This window comes from Myxocyprinus asiaticus, chromosome 11 (genome assembly GCF_019703515.2).
Source record: "Myxocyprinus asiaticus isolate MX2 ecotype Aquarium Trade chromosome 11, UBuf_Myxa_2, whole genome shotgun sequence".
Lineage (NCBI taxonomy): Eukaryota > Metazoa > Chordata > Actinopteri > Cypriniformes > Catostomidae > Myxocyprinus > Myxocyprinus asiaticus.
In genome coordinates, this window is record NC_059354.1 from 4230854 (window position 1) to 4248954 (window position 18101).

Sequence of the window (18101 nt, forward strand, 5' to 3'; positions counted from 1 at the left end):
AGTGCCGTTTACTGTGTAGGGTACAACGGGGCTAAAGGCTCCATTGATTTTATTTTCTCCCAAAACACTAAATAGCAACAAATACTACCACAGCACTTTCATAAACACCTGTTTGTCACATACACTGAACAATTTCCTGATCCATGAGATCTTTGCGTGTGATCTCTAAAGTTTGATTTTGAGGCAATTTGATCTAGTATTTAATTTTATGCAGCTAATGAATATCCTGGAAATTCTAACATTTATTTTGAAACAAAATACTTACTTATAATTTTCACTTTTGTTTAAGGTGATTAAATCACACATTTTCGATAACTGTCCAGTAAGTGAAAGGATAGTATTTGGGTTAAAATGCCCCCCTGTTGCAGGGGCTAAAGGTCCCTATTAAACATTGTTTTTCTTAAGTGAGGCGAATAGATTTGTTATGAAAAATGTTCAAAGTGGGCTCACATTGACTCATTCAATCATAATAGAGATTAGTTTGTTTATAGAATACTTGAGATGTAATAAAATGCCAAATGTGTTTGAAATTAACAGGAAATGGTTGAAAAGTTATTTTGAGTAAGCATCATCTTAATTTGTCACTTAAAAAAGCATCTTGCTGTCTCAAAATTATTTGCATTAGTTGACAAATTGTGCCCTATAACTATTGCCCCGGTATCTACACAATATCACTTTAAACCCCCTATAGGGGCCTTTTACCCCAAGTGTGGTGTAATAGGTTCCCTCACCACCTTTTTTTAAAAACTGAATTTTAATCTAAACTTTCTGTTATAATTTCCTTTCATATCAATTCTTATCAAAATTCAATAAAGATCTTTTTTTTATTATTATTGTTTTTTTTTTTTTTTTTGTTTTTTTTTACCTTGACACATTTTGTGACCAGAAAAAAGCAACATTTTCTTAAGGGGTGCCTTTAGCCCCGTTATATACTGTGTAATTCAGTGCAGAGCACTAATGCACGTGCTTGCATATGAAACTATAAATCGTATGAATTAGTATGAGATAGCAAAATCGCACAAATGGTCTTGAACAAATATGTCAGTCTCACTTAGAGAAAAGTTAACAAACAATGTTATATATATTTAATAGGAAAATAACTTTTGTGTACAACGGAAGAAAACATTGGGGGTTTGGAACGAGACAAGAACAATATTTTGAAGGTTATTGACCTCATTCATTTGTTCCATAAATATAGAATGAGTAATCAAATTTATTAAAAAGAAGTGTTGGTAATCAAAAGTAATTCCAGTGGTGAGAATCAGAATGCCAAAAGGCATTTTTTACACAAAATTTAATTAAGATTGCTAAATAATTTTCATTTTAATAACTTTTTAAGCGATGTTATTTTCATGTTAACTGGATGCCACTCAGATACGATCTGATGTGGTGACCTTTGTGTGTATCATGTCCAGTAGATGTCACTGCAGCAACAGGACTAGAGGAAGTCCAGCTGAATCTCCGACCATTTCCTGCCTGCCACAACACTTCCTGTGGCTCTGATCACAAATTATTTTAGAAGTTACACTGACTGTCAATGTTGAAATATTTATAAAGTGAGCTGGTACGGAGAGCATCCACCCACTGTTTTACCCCCTTAAACTGCATATGAAACATGTTTATTGTGCTTGTTCAAGTGTGAACAGCATTCCCTTTTTTTTCATTTTCAATTTAGAAATACACTTACAGCAATTTCCTCTCTGAGGAGCTTGTATATTAAAACTATGTAGCAATTTTATGATCAGAGTCTGTTTTTAGCTGTTTTGTTTTTTATTTATTTTTTAAAAAAAATTTTTTTTTTTATTATTATTATTATTATTATTTTATTTTTATTGAAAACTAAATCCAACAGTTTGGGAACTGATTTGTAGTTGACAAATAACATGTCCATGAAAATGATCAATATTTTAGGTTAAAATTTATGTATACGATGGGGTCCAAAAGTCTGAGATCACTAGTGAAAATGCTTCTCTTTTGTATTTTTCTAAATTAAAAGTATATTATCAGTGGAACAATTTAAGCAAACAGCTGGATTGAAAAAGTGACATTACTTTCACAATTTCTTATTATTTAGTATGATATACATGGAAAAAATAGATATAGGTATTGCACTTAGGGTACAACGGGGCTAAAGGCACCCTTTAAGGAAATGTGGCTTTTTTTCTGGTCACAAAATGTGTCATGGAGCAACATAATTTGTGTGAAAAGAAATAATAATGTAAGGTTGTTTCGATTAAAATTCAGTTTTTTTTAAAAAAATGTGGTGAGGAGGCTCCACACTTGGGGTAAAAGGCCCCTATAGGGGGTTTAAAGTGATATTGTGTAGATACCGGGGCAATAGTTATAGGGCACAATTTGTCAACTAATGCAAATAATTTTGAGACAGCAAGATGCTTTTTTGAGTAACAAATTAAGATGATGCTTACTCAAAATAACTTTTCAACCATTTCCTGTTAATTTCAAACACATTTGGCATTTTATTACATCTCAAGTATTCTATAAACAAACTAATCTCTATTATGATTGAATGAGTCAATGTGAGCCCACTTTGAACATTTTTCACAACAAATCTATTCGCCTCACTTAAGAAAAACAATGTGTTTAATAGGGACCTTTAGGCCCTGCAACAGGGGGGCATTTTACCCCAAATACTATCCTTTCACTTACTGGACAGTTATTGAAAATGTGTGATTTAATCACCTTAAACAAAAGTGAAAATGATAAGTATTTTGTCTCATAAGAAATGTTTTAATTTCAGGGATTTTCATTAGATATAATAATTTGCAACATTTAAAAAAATATTAAAATTTAGATCAAATGGGGGCCTGGATAGCTCAGCAAGTAAAGATGCTGACTACCACCCCTGGAGTCACGAGTTCGAATCCAGGGCGTGCTGAGTGACTCCAGTCAGGCTTCCTAAGCAACCAATTGGCCCGGTTGCTAGGGTGGGTAGAGTCACGTTGGGTTAACCTCCTCGTGGTCACTATAATATGGTTTGCTGACGGTGGGGCACGTGGTGAGTTGTGCGTGGATGAATAGCATGAAGCCTCCACACGCACTATGTCTCCGCAGTACCGTTTTCAACAAGCCACGTGTTAAGATGCCCGGATTGACAGTCTCAGACATGGAGGCAACTGAGATTCGTCCTCCACCACCTGGATTGAGGTGAGTCACTACGTCACCATGAGGACTTAGAGTGCATTGGGAATTGCGCATTCCAAATTGGGGAGAAAAAAAAAAAAACAGCCACATGCAAAGATCTCATAGATAAAGGTACATTTCTAGTTTCAACATAAGTTATACTTTAGACCTTGTTGGACTAAAAAAATATAGTTTTTTGCCATGTGACCCACATTTGGTTTTTGACTATTGAAAATGGGATGGAGCCACATCAAGAGCCTCATATCTCTGGTATTACACCACATATGACCTTAAAAATGAAGATACAAAATGGAAAGTTTCTTCTGAACCAATATCTAAAATGAAATGTAATACTTCTAGGCACTCCAACTTTGGAACTTTTTTAAATTTAAAACATGGTTAATGTCACAAATTCGCTTATTTGGTTAGTTACCTATAAACAGTGCAGAATCTCAAATATTTCTTTAACATTTCTTTGTTTTAAAATCCCCATAAACTACCTTGACCAGTGCTGTTTTCTTCAGGGTGTTGATTGTTGAAGTATTCTCAGATGAAACAACAAGCTGAGGCTGGACATGTTGAAGAGCTCATCCCTTTAAAAAAAAAAAAAAAAAAGCCAATAAGCTTTAGTTTATGTTGCAAGTGGGTCGAAAGATAATATTACATTACATTGAGTAGGATTTTAATTGTGCAGATAAAAATGTGATAACAAAATATAGCTTTGTAGCCTACAGCTAAGGAGTTAGTATTATTTCCCAAAATGAGATCTGAAATCATATCTTAGCTGGTTATGTGAAGTGGTGGCAGATGTGGGGTGAAACGCAGTGTGATATTTTACCTCACAGATATTCTCACAGCAAAAATCGAATGTATATATTTAGTAAAGATTTTCACAATATGTTTTTGAAAAAAGAGATTGACCACCATTCAGAGCAAGTATGTGATGAGGCAAAACAAAATCCAAACTCAGAATTCAAATTCTAAATCTTCATATTAATTTCCATGTATTAGCCAGACATTTAGAATCTTAGATTTTCAATGTGGCCTCAGACTTTTGGAAACTGCTGTTTGTGGGAAAATATATACTGTATTTTAGGTGCTGACTTCATTTCTTTTACTTTTTTCATCAATTTTATAACACCTTAGCTTTTTGTGCTGTGGTGACTAATGAATTAGTAAAAATATCTCAGTCTTTATTCAATTAGTATTAAATCATAGAAACTGCATGTATCATAGGCCTGATTATACAAATTAAATAGTTTTAGATGAAGTATAGCATGTCACACTGCAGGATACTGCTGACACTGCTTGACATTTCATGTCAACTTTTGAAGTTCTATCTTAAATAGTTATTTCTGATGTTGCAAATGTCTTTTCAACTAATTGCCCTGTATTTGTCTTATCACTGCTGCACAAAATCAAAAGTGAAATCTTTTATCTGTTGAATCAAAGCGAAGAGCACATGCTCTTGAATTTGTGTTGATTTTTTGCAGAGAGTCATTGAAAACAGTCTAGTAACGTTCATATGGAGCCGTCCGTTGCTTGCCACCTTTCATTTGCATAATTTAATTAATTCAGTTCATTACAATGCAATACGGAGAGCACGATGAACATGAAATGACAGTTTGAGTTAATGAAATGTGTTAACGGTATCATCATTTACTTGTATGTTAATTAGTCCAATTAATTTCCAGTGCACGGTAATCTGAATATTGTAATAGTGCTGCGAGCGTCTGAAGTCAGGTGGGGAGCAGGGAATCCAGAAAGAGGATTATCACCTCACCTTTCCAACAAATGAATGCAGAATTCTCAACCATCCACATTCACCTAAAGGTGCAGTCAAACTAGACCTTAAAGGTATAGCTCACCCAAAAATGAAAATTCTCTCATTATTTACTCATCCTCATGATATCCCAGGTGTGTATGACTTTCTTCACCAGAACACATTTGAAGAAAAATAAACAAAATTATCTCAGCTCAGTAGGTCCTTAAAATGAAAGCGAATGGAGATTTATCTTTTGAAATGTCATCCATATGACTCCAGCGGTTAAATTAATGTCTTCTAAAGCAACACCACCACTTTTGGTGTGAAAAAATTTAACTCTAAATCATGCTTCTGGTCGGCAGTGGTATGTGCGTGTGACATAATCGCATTGGCACATGAGACACGCGAGAACTGACGCAAGTGCGTTACATTCGGAAGAGCAGCGCTGTTTACAAGTGAGTAGGAGGAATGCTGTACAGTAGCTTGGTTGATTTTGGTTTAGATCTGTATTTATCTGTTTCTTTACTCACAATGGTGCATTTGTGTGATTATCCTGGATGTCTCAACCGAGAATACACAAATACATCAGAGACCTCGTGATCTCCACCCTCTCCTGAAGCCTAAAGGAAGTGATGGTTTATAGTTGAAAAGTACTTAATTATTTATCTTTTTTTCAAAAAGTGATCGTATTACTTTAGAAGACATTAATTTAACCGCTGGAGTCGTATCGATGACGTTTATGCTGACTGTCTGTGATTTTTAGAGCTTCAATCGAGAAATCTCCATTCACTTGCATGTTTAAGTCCTTTTGTACAATAAATCTCCACTTTCACTTCCACATTCTGGTGTGGAAGTGACTTTCACATTCAGCCACCTACTAGTCAAGGCTGGTCAAAGATGGAGATTGATTGTAACAAAGGACTTAAATATTGATCTGTTTCTCACCCACACCTATCATATCGCTTGGAGTCACATGGATTACTTTTATGTTGCCTTTATGTGCTTTTTTTTAGCATCTGAGTTCTGGTCACCATTCACTTGCATTGTATGGACATACAGAGCTGAAATACTCTTCTATAAATCTTAATTTGTGTTCAGCAGAAGAAAGTCATACATACTGAGATGGCATGAGAGTGAGTAAATGATGAGAGAATTTTAATGTTTGGTTAAATGATTAAGCTATCTTTACTATGAATGTACATAAACAACCTTAAGGCCACTGCATACTTCCCACGAAATCGAAGAAAGGATGTGTGTGATGTCATTTAGAACAAAATCTGGCAAAAAAGATATGTTTTTGAGTACGTTTTGGTGGTTCGTATCAGCTTACCATGGCGAACTTTCAGGAAAACTTCTTACCGGCTGCTAAACAGCTTCTTACTGCCATTAGTTCACGTCATCGGTGGGTGTGACCTGGAGCTCCACCTACTTTGAGGCCAACAGCTGATTCCCGTTCAGTCAATTTGATCAGTCAACATGAACACACCGGCGTACAAAGTTATTAGCGAGCTGGTGCAAACTTACCTACATCTGTACGATCGATCGCGTAGATACATTTTCCAAGAACATGTCATGTTTTGCTGTGTAATTATTCTACAATAGGAATCAAATCAACTCAAATACTCTTAAGTGTCTATTCACTCTGTTGTCTGATATGCTGCTTCAGTCATGAGCCAAAAGTCATTCACACATCTGCCCAAAGTAAGATATGCCTCTCTTATCATCATTCTTTTGTCTGAATTCTACCCATTAACACTGTTTTATACATGCATATAATAATAATAACAAAAGTGTAACCGGCACATATTATGGCTGCATATAGCGTTTTAGCACATTAACGACATAAATGCAAAAGGTAAACATGACAAATTACACATTATCTACTGCATAATGTATATCATTAAGTTGTTAAAACAGCTTCTTTAACTGATCTTGTTTGAATTCTACTCATAGAATGATGCATGATGTCATTGATAACACATTTTAATGTCATATTTATTGATGTTTTACATGTAGTCTTGGGCATCCTCATATTTAAATGCTCCTCTATACTCTTCACACAGTAGTGTGGCGGGTATCTGAATGTTTGCAAACAGTATGTCGTTGCTCAGCTGTTTCAAACTTCTTTTTACTTCTGAACGAAGAAGAACTTCTCCGTAAGTGTGCTGGGGCCTTAAGCAAAACTTTTAACCTACTGTCGCTGCTGAATTCACAACTGCATGGTTGTAAGTATGATTTTGCTTTTAAGCAACAAATTGAACAAGAAGCTAATATAGAATACCTTGAATTTAAGACACTTTATGGCCAGTTATTTTGCACATATTTGCTCCACCAATAAAAACAGTTCCAAAAGAAGCCAAAGTAGGATCAACCATTGTGTTCTGCAAAGAAACGCACAGACTGACAGCCTGTCTGAAATGCCATGAACACAAACAAGCGAAGTGATACAAACAGTGAAGTGTCTAAGAACTCCGATCAGACCAGAATTGAATGTTTTATAATTGCTTTTAGCATTTTTGACCCTATCAGAATAAACCCACCAGTTGAGAGCAGCTGGCCAAACTGGCCTTCATCATAGTGAAGTTGCTCACCTGGCCCCTCACCTTTGTGCTGATAGATAAAAGCATGAGCAGTTTGATAGGTGAGTTTTGTTTGGATGAGTTCTCTCTGACCTTGTGTGATGGCTGCTTCTTATGATAGAAGGATGAGAGAGTGGAAAGTGATATTTTCTTGCAGTAGCAGTGGCGCGAGGAGATCGATAGGAGCCCTGCTGTGGAGCCCTGGCCATGCTGCAGCCCTGATAAGTGAAATCACTGGTGTGTGGATGGAGGAGAGGGGTCTCTTTCTGCTGGACCGCACAGATAAAAGCTTCCGTCTTTACCTGCAACTCAACAGAGATCAAACTCTCAGCTCATAATTGTTCTTGTTTCATTGGTTGTTATATTTTGTTGCTGACAAATTCCATTTTGAAGCTCTAAAACAACACCTCCATTGATTTCTGAAGAATAATCCCTGCCTGTGAAAGCTTTGTGGGGATTATTGCTTAGCAAAGCTATTATAAACATAGAACAAATCTGTAAAAAAGTCGAAGAAGAGTTTGAACATGACTGAATTGGTATCTAAAAGATTTCATCCTGTGTTTAGGAAGAGTTAGGACCAAAGGCCAGCCGGTGGATGTTATAAAAGTATAATGTTTAACGTGCGAGTAAGGCCAACCGGTGGAGTTTCTGGTGCCCCCAGGGAGTTGGTGCCCTACACAGACTGCATAATATGCAAATAGGGAACGGCGGTACTGAACTGAAACTTTGTAATTCAGCACTTTGTAATTCAGCACTTTTCGACTACTATCTCCTTTAGATAAATTGCTTATGTTGTATAATTCCTCTTTTGTAAGTCACTTTGGATAAAAGCGTCTGCCAAATGAATAAATGTAAATGTAAGTCAACTATATATATATATACATATATATATATATACATATATATATATATATATATATATATATATATACATATATACATATATATATATATATATATATATATATATATATATATATATATATATATATATATATATATATATATATATATATATATATATATATATATATATATATATATATATATAATTAGGGGTGTGCAGCAAAGCCATTATCTGTATTTGTATCTGTATCTGTCTCTGTATTCGGATAGAACCGGGTGTGGGCAGGGCTTAAACAGGAAATGCGTTAGAATTAAATAAAACACCCATTTTTAAATGTTACTCTTACATTTATAGTTTCTAATAATAAAATATAACTTGTATATGCCCTTTCATAATAATAATAACAATAATTTAATATATAACAATAAGTTTCCCTGCTTTCGGCCCATAGCTGGGATAGGCTCCAGCACTACCAGCGACCCTGTATAGGACAAGCAGCTATAGAAGATGGATGGTAATAATATTAATAATAATAATGTTTATATAGCGCCTTTACAGTTCAAGAACACTTAACATTCTCACATTTAGCAAAGAGGAAGAAGAAAAAAAAGATGTTTCAGATTCTTCATTTTACATAAGGAGGAACATTCCTAATAGATGAATACTATATAGAGCATTTAAACCTTTATGGAGCATTTTTTGGAATAAAGTCTTAACCAGATAATAACCTTAATCACTGATGTGAATATAAATGTGGTCAACTTTAAGAGACAGTTAGATGAGCTCTGACGTGAAATCATCACTTCAGGTCAGGAATTTAATATCGCGCTCATGTTTAGGCTACATATAAATACATGAGAATCACGTGTGATACATTAACAGACATTTCAAGAAGTGGAAAGTGTACATGCTGTCGTATATTAATTAATGTTACACTTGACAAGCTCCAGATGCGCACAATTTACAGAGACCACAAACGGAGTCGAGACCGCGGCCATCCGATCTGAAATCACACCATGTGCATTTTCATTCATAAGGTTTACACTTTAGAAATATTAGCTACACAGATTCATAAATTCTTTGTAATTTTGTATATGTTTATTTAAAATGTCGCTTTATCCTTGTGCTTCTTGGATGATCAGTCAAACTAATATTTTTTTATATTATTCGGATTAATCCGTTATTTGTTTTGAAGTCATTATAAATGCCTTTCTGAATAAGGAATTCCGCTTTGAGCACATCCCTACGTATAATGACTATATAACGAATATACATTTAAGAGGTAAATAACTTGTTAATAACAAGTGAACACTGGCTCCACACCCCGATAGCTAAATTCACTATTTCAACTCTATGTGCCCTAGAAGCTTATAATCAGTGGGTGAGCGGCACACTGCCATACATTAATATAAATAGAGTCAACTATATATATAAAATGATATATAATAAATATACAGTATATAGTTAATAAAGAGGTAAATCATTTGTCAATAACAAGTTAACCCAATAAAGCACACTGGCATACATAAGACATCAACTAGAATCAACTATAGAATATACATAATGTAATGACTATATAATGATATATAATGAATATACACTACCGGTCAAAAGTTTTGAAACACTTACTCATTCTTTATTATAATTTTTTTTCTTCTTCACATTTTAGAATAATAGTAAAATCATTAAAACTATGGAATAACATAAATGGAACTATGGGAATTATGTTGTGACTAAACAAAATCCAAAATAAATCAAAACTGTGTTATATTTTAGCATCTTCAAAGTAGTCACCCTTTGCCTAGAATTTGCAGACATGTACTCTTGACATTTTCTCAACCAACTTCTTGAGGTGTCACCCTGGGATGCTTTTTAAACAGTATTGAAGGAGTTCCCATCTATGTTGGGCACTTATTGGCTGCTTTTCTTTGTTATTTGGTCCAAGTCATCAATTTCAAAAAAATTTTTTTTATTAATATGGTGGCACAATTATATTTTTGTCTACAAAACTAATTTCAAACATTTAAGCATACACCTTCAGATCAAAAGATTTTTTAGATCATGGGAAACTAAAATTGAATTTCGGTCAAGTGTTTCAAAACTTTTGACCGGTAGTGTATATAGTTGACATTTTTTAAATAATTTGTTAATAACAAGTTAACACAATAAAAGTACATTGGCATATGTTAAGATATAAACTAGAGAAAACTAAAGAATATATAATATAACAACTATATAATGATAAATAATTAATATATTGAGTTAATAAAAAGATGAATAACAAGTGAACACAATAAAACCACACTGGCATGCATTAAGATATAATTAAGATGTATTGAACATATACAGCTCTGGAAAAAATTAAGAGACCACTGCAAAATTATCAATGAACATTTTTGTTTTATTCTATAAAGTAATGACAACATTTCTCCCAAATTCCAAATAAAAATACTGTAATTAAGAGCATTTATTTGCAGAAAATGACAACTGGTCAAAATAACAAAAATGATAGTGTTTTCAGACCTCGAATAATGCAAAGAAAACAAGTTCATATTCATTTTTAAACAACACAATACTAATGTTTTAACTTAGGAAGAGTTCAGAAATCAATATTTGGTGGAATAACTCTGATTTTCAATCACAGCTTTCATGCGTCTTGGCATGCTCTCTATCAGTCTTTCACATTGCTGTTGGGTGACTTTATGCCATTCCTGGTGCAAAAATTCAAGCAGCTCGGCTTTGTTTGATGGCTTGTGGCCATCCATCTTCCTCTTGATCACATTCCAGAGGTTTTTAATGGGGTTCAGGTCTGGAGATTGAGCTGGCCATGACAGGGTCTTGTGTGGCATGGAGCATTGTCCTGCTGTAAATACCAGTCCTTTAGAGTTGGGGAAGGAAGCAAGTTTTCTTCCAAGATAACACTGTATGTGGCTTGATTCATGTATACTTCACTTGCTGAAGCTCCCCCAGATCATCACCGATCCTCCACCTAGTTGTCTAATCGTTAAACGGAGACCTGGAGAGGCCTTCAAGCCACAGTGTCTCACACCCACTGTGAAATTTGGTGGAGGATTGGTGATGATCTGGAGGTGCTTCAGCAAGGCTGGAATCGGGCAGATTCATCTTTGTGAAGGACGCATGAATTAAGCCACGTACAAGGTTATCCTGGAAGAAAACTTGCTTCTTCACTTGCTTCTGACAATGTCCCCCAACTCTGAGGATTGGTTTTTCCAGCAAGACAATGCTCCGTGCCACACAAGACCCTGTCATGGCCAGCCCAATCTCCAGACCTGAACCCCATTGAAAACCTCTGGAATGTGATCAAGAGGAAGATGGATGGCCACAAGCCATCAAACAAAGCCGAGCTGCTTGAATTTTTGCACCAGGAGTGGCATAAAGTCACCCAACAGCAATGTGAAAGACTGGTAGAGAGCATGCCAAGACGCATGAAAGCTGTGATTGAAAATCAGAGTTATTCCACCAAATACTGATTTCTGAACTCTTCCTAAGTTAAAACATGAGTATTGTGTTGTTTAAAAATGAATATGAACTTGTTTTCTTTGCATTATTCAAGATCTGAAAACACTGCATCTTTTTTGTTATTTTGACCAGTTGTCATTTTCTGCAAATAAATGCTTTAATGACAATATTTTTATTTGGAATTTGGGAGAAATGTTATCAGTACTTTATAGAATAAAACAAAAATGTTCATTTTACTCAAACACATACCTATAAATAGTAAATCCAGAGAAACTGATAATTTTGCAGTGGTCTCTAAATTTTTTCCAGAACTGTATATTAAAGATTGTAACGATGCGTCAAAGCCTTGAATTTGGTGCAGGCAGCTGCTGGCAGTCAGTGGAGTGAAATCAAGAGTGGGGTAACATGAGCTCTCTTTGGCTGATTGAAGACCAGACATACTGCTGCTTTCTGGACCATCTGCAGTGGATTAATCGTACTAGCTGGCAGACCGGCCAATGTGGCATTGCAGTAATCCAGTCTTGAAATGACCAGAGCTTGGACCAGGAGCTGTGTAGCATATTCAGACAGGAAAGGTCTGATTTCCCTGATATTGTAAAGTGTGAACCTACAAGACTGAGCAGGTCTTGAGATGTTTGCAGTGAAGCTAAGGTGGTTATCCACCACCACTCCCAGGTTCTGGGCTGTCCTGGTTGGCATTAGTGTAGTTTAACCAAGATGAATAGAGAGGTTGTGGTCAACAGACAGGTTGGCTGGGATTATGAGGAGTTCTGTCTTGGCAAGAGTTGAAGGTGACGTTTATCCAGGCTGAGATCTCTGAGGCAGGCAGAGATATGAGCCGAGATGTTGGGGTCTTCAGGATGGAATGACAGGTGGAGATGCATTTCATCTGCATAGCAGGTAGGAGAACCCATGTGCATTAATGATCGGTCCGAGTGATGTAGAGAAGATCGAGAAGAGGAGGGGTCCAAGCACTGATCCCTGAAGAACACCAGTGGTCAGCTGGTGTGACCTGGACACCTCTCCTCTCCAGGTGACCTTGAAGGATCTGCCTGTGAGGTATGATTCAAACCATGAATGGTTTTGTGTGTTTTTTTGTTTTTTTTTTTATTATTGTTTTACTGTTTAAATTTAGCTGAAACTCCATTTAATAGCCTGTAATGCATTTTGAATACAGACATGTTGTGTAAGTCACAATCTTTGCTTATAACACTAATTAATTTTTTTTTTTAAAGATGTTCTTCTCAAATCATTGTCAATAAACAACGTGTTCCCATTGTGACAACTTATCCCATACGGTTTAACACACTGTTATCATAAAAGGTCAACCTGTGTTCAATAAACTTCTCCAGGAAAATAACTGTTAAAAGGTTTTTGGAAGTCACAACTTTAAGGTATGTGGATATAGGTATTGACTGTATAGTTGGGTAGTTGTGTGACAGCTAGCCCCAGTCTCCCCTATACATTTATATCATGTGGTTTATGAGTGTGTGTACAAGAATTGGAGTGTAAATACTGGTGTTACAGCTTGGCCCTGTATTGTTCTGAGCTCAGGGAACAGTTAGCAGTAAAATTTAGTAGGTTTAAAAGTAAAAGCAATGAAGAAATTCAGCAGCTGAAGCGTGTGATGCATGAGACGGTGCAATTTCAAGCATTCTCTTTCATCTTTGGGGCTGTTTGTGGTTTGAAGTACCAAATGCTTCTCTGTGAAGTGTTGGGCCTGGGCCAGCCCTCTCACTTAGAATTAGAGTAATTGGACCTAGTCTTCCACTTTTTCTTATTTCAATTCATGTGCAAAATACATAAATAAGATTATTGAAGATTTGGAAGGCCGGCAGAAACCACACACAGCAAGAACATAAAGGCTGCCTTTGTGACACAATTTGATATTCTTGAGGGAAAGGTCTTCTCTGAAACAGGACCATAATGAGAACAGTTGGTAGAAATGGTTTATTTTATTATATTTACCTCAGGATATAGCACATTTAAAAAAAGCCTGAGGTTTCATCTCAGTCTCTCCCATTTAGACTAACTGCCTCTCTCTCGCACATGCTCTCTTTTCCTTTCAGATGCTTTTTAGGTGGTTAAATATGAGGCAGTAATTTCCCAAAATGGCCACTATTCAATCAGCCTGAAAGAGCAACAACTTTGCGAGGAAGGTCTTAAGAATTGTTTTGAGAGCTGCATTCATGTGCCATGTGCTCTGTGTTTCATTCAACCACTTTGTGCTATTCACACATGTTTTTATCCATAGTGTCTCTCAGCTCTGTTAAATATGTTGATATGTAGACCAAATGTACAGTATATTCACACATGCTATGAGAATCCTTGTTACATGTACAGATATGAATATCCTGATCTGATACCTAAAACTCTTATATTACATGATGCAGATATGTTAGATTGCTAATATTTTATGAAAAAGAAAGTTAAACAGAACTGTAGTACATCTGCGTTCAGTGTATAGTAAAGCATATGTGTATAGAAGAGACTCTGACTTAAAGACCCTGTTAAATCAAAATTGTAGTTTTGTGGTTGTTTGGTTCATGTCTGTTAGATTTTAAGCTAAATAAAAAAATAAAAAAACAAAACAAAATGATTACATTTACTTGTTTGTTTATGCAATGCCAGTGTGTTTGGGTGGTTACTAGGGTGTTGCTAGGGCATTACTAAATGGTTGCTAGATGGTTATATATCCGGTCCTCGAACTGTTGTCAGCCGGCATGGGAGGCGGGCACGCTAACGAGAAGGCTAAAGGCCACAGCCTCTAGCATCAGTTGCTAGTGCGCCTCTTGAGGCCAGGGAAGTGAGGTTTACACATACCGCACATCTATCATGTACCAGCTGGCTCCTGTTATAGTTACTTACTGGCCAGAGTCAATAGATGCCATGCCCAAGTCTCTATAGCTATGTTTCCATCCAAGTTGCAAATTTAATTAATGTGAAAAATTTGAATATTGCAAAAAATAAATACAAATAAAATAAATATTGCAAGCCATCTTTCCTTCCCAGGTGTTCAGAGTATGAATGAATGAATAAATAAATAAATAAGCGACTACTCGTTCCTCAAATTCCTTTGAATGAGAAGAAGATAAGGACAATATTCACATGGACAGTTTTCGTGTCAACATGCGCTGCTACACTGACGGCTATGTCATCCAGTCAGGGCTCCTGTCACTTCAGGTCCATCATTAGCTGTGTGTGTCCTTAGATAAGAGTAATCTTTGGCTGCCCGAAATTTTGCTCGAGCAGCCGCTGAAGCAAATTCAAAGACATTTATTTCGCATTCTAAACATCATCTAATGACACGCGCAGCTGTGTTTCATGTGAATGTTGTGCGTGCTAACTGAAACTTGCAGGCATACCATACTTTGTGCTCCATAGACAGAAAAGGTGCAGATCTCACCCGCTACTCATTCTGGTTTCTCTAATTGTCATGTGGGTTATTAAACTACACATTAACACCCTTTCTAAAATTCTGTTCAAATAATATTTGATATCAGGAAACAAACCAGCCATGTTTTCCTTCAGATATTTTATATTTTCTTTATAGAGATTACTAAAAGATTACTAAGAGCTTTATTTAGTGTTTATTTTTGTTGGACAGTTATTTGTTATTTTTAAGGTGAAGTGTTTTTTTTTTTTTTTTTTTTTTTTTACTTTGACTATGTTTGTCAAGTTCAAATAAAGAGAAAAGTATATAAGATGATGTATAAAGTATATAATTCACTGACTGAATTACTCAAAATTAGACATTGCAACATGTCTTAATAAGACAAATTTATTGATTTTTCAGAAAAATTTAACTATATTGTGATATATATTGTTATCGTGATATAAAATTACTCATATCGTGATACAAGGAACTATGGTCCTCTCAGTCACATACTGTAATTATAATGAGATAAGGCTGTAAAAAACAAACACTTCTCATTTGAAGTCATTCACTGTTTATTGTTTTGCTGTGTATTTTTTTAACGTAAAAATATCTGCACAGTAGCGGGGTTTTTTTACGATTTGAGGATAGTGGTGTTTCCTTGTCTGATGGAGTCAAGCTGTCTGCTTCTATCCATCTTTTTCCTGGGGGTCTTACTGGGGAAACGAATGTGGGTGTGACATTCTATAACATTCCCTAGCTCTGGCTGCAGTCATTTTAAGACCCTGTTTACAGCTGGTAGGTAATAAGACACGTTTCGGATGATCTGATCTCAAATATTCATTGCTAAATATAGTTGTAAACGGGGTGCAAAACATTTTGTGATTGGATCACAAAAAACACATACAGAGGCAGTCAAAATCCACATCGCATTTGAGGTTTAAAACGCCGTCCTGATGCATCCTGGATGGCAGTGAAGCACCACCTCTCACCTGTCAATCATCTTCCGAACAAATGTTTAAACTTATGCACAGATTTAAAAGGAAATAACCGTCCGATCGGAGAACTTGAAAAAGCAATTACATACCCAAGTATGAGAACGTCACAGCTCTGCCTCAGTGTGTCTGTTTGATTTGAACATGCAGGGTGTTAAGATGACAAGCACACACATCTGATGCTGATGCTTTGACAACAGAAGAAATGCCCACATTTCTTGCTAAGCATCACAGGATGCAGGGAAAAGGTGGATAACAGAGTTTAAGAGTTTGATTCTCAGTGTCTTTAGAAACTGATTGCTCTCTGCATTCACCACACACTCATGTCCTTGATCAACTGCAGAACTGGCATATGCTGAAGCAGATCGTTTACTGCAGGCTAGTACACACAACTCAATAACCTGATATTGGTTCTGATATATGGCCAATTTTGCAGTAGGTCAGTGATTTTTTCCCCTTCTTTTTCCAAAGCAGAAACAATCATGTGACCTCCTTCAGCAAGGGCTCAAGAGTGTGTATGTGTGTGTGTGTGTGTGTGTGTGTTTGAGAATAGCACTTTAGGAGTGGTCTGAGTTACTGAGTGTGTGTTTAGGGCGACAGTCTCAAGGTGGTGGGGTACCTGTGGAGGTTGATGCAAGGTGGGTATTATGCAAACGGCACCCCTGCAGTCCCGCAATGCTTTGCTCTGGATTGTTTCTGCCTGGAAGTTTCTTGCCATTATTTGTAATCTGCATTAAACTGAGGTGTTTGGGTGGACACGAGATTGAGAAATGCGGAATTGTAAAAGGAGGGAGGGGGAAAATGTACGCAAACACCCTGAGCTTCAATTGCTTGATGTGTTTTGCTCTGGCCAAGAGATGTGTTCTATTCACAGGGTCTAATTAGGTGCTTTCTTGTTTCAGAGGAAATTACAGGTTTTGTATCTCTCTACTCTTCCATTTTCCAAGGAGGAAAATTTAAATAGTTTATTCTTTGTCATCATTGTTTGTTTAAGAGTTGTTTAAGAGTCTTTGTTTTTGGTAGTGTGGGTTGAATATACATTCGGATAAGTGCGGTCAGATTTGGGAATACTTTCTTTCTAACAAACCCATATCCTTAAGCATTAAACTTTGGTATGTATCTCATCCCACGCAGTGCTACGGAAATGAATCAGTCCTGGCTTATTGAGGAAAGGTGTGCTATTACTTTTCTAATAGATCAGACTTATGATTTTCACCTAGTGGACAAACAAACTGCGGAAAATATAGACTTACATTGAGGAGGGACCCCACAGCCCTAGCAAATGCATAGAACACCTTAACAAATGCATTGCAACACCCTGACCAATGCCAGCCCTACCTCATAAGCAACATAAGCGGCTGCATAGGGCCCTACGACCACTAGGGGGCCCCCAGCCGTGGGATAAGTATGGACATATTTTTTATTTGCACTAAGTGTAAATAGCACTGGCCACACACATGGCTATATGCATGCTAATAGTTCGATGGAACCTGTCAAAACTACAGAAAAATATTATATAATCATATAAGAAACTGCATAAAGTTTTAAATATGTGGATTTGATTCTTGAGTTCCTAAGAAGTGGTTTGGTGACATATGACAGGTGACTATAAATACGGGCAATAGGGGTTCAAATCCCCCCTTTGTCATGGTCTTGGTGAGTCCGCTGGTTTGTTCCAGTTTGTCATTACATGTTCTCTCTGTTTGGTTTAAGTGTCGCTGGCTCGCGTAATCAGCATTGCCATGGAAGCCTTAATTGTTTCCATGGTAACGCTGATCATTCCATCTTGCTGCGAGCGGTGGCACCTGATCACCATTAGTTCTCTGACTATATTTACCTCACTTTTGTGTTCATCGCTCAATTGTTTGTTTGAATCCTGTTGCTTACCACTCTCTTCCTCTGCCCTAGTATACCCTGT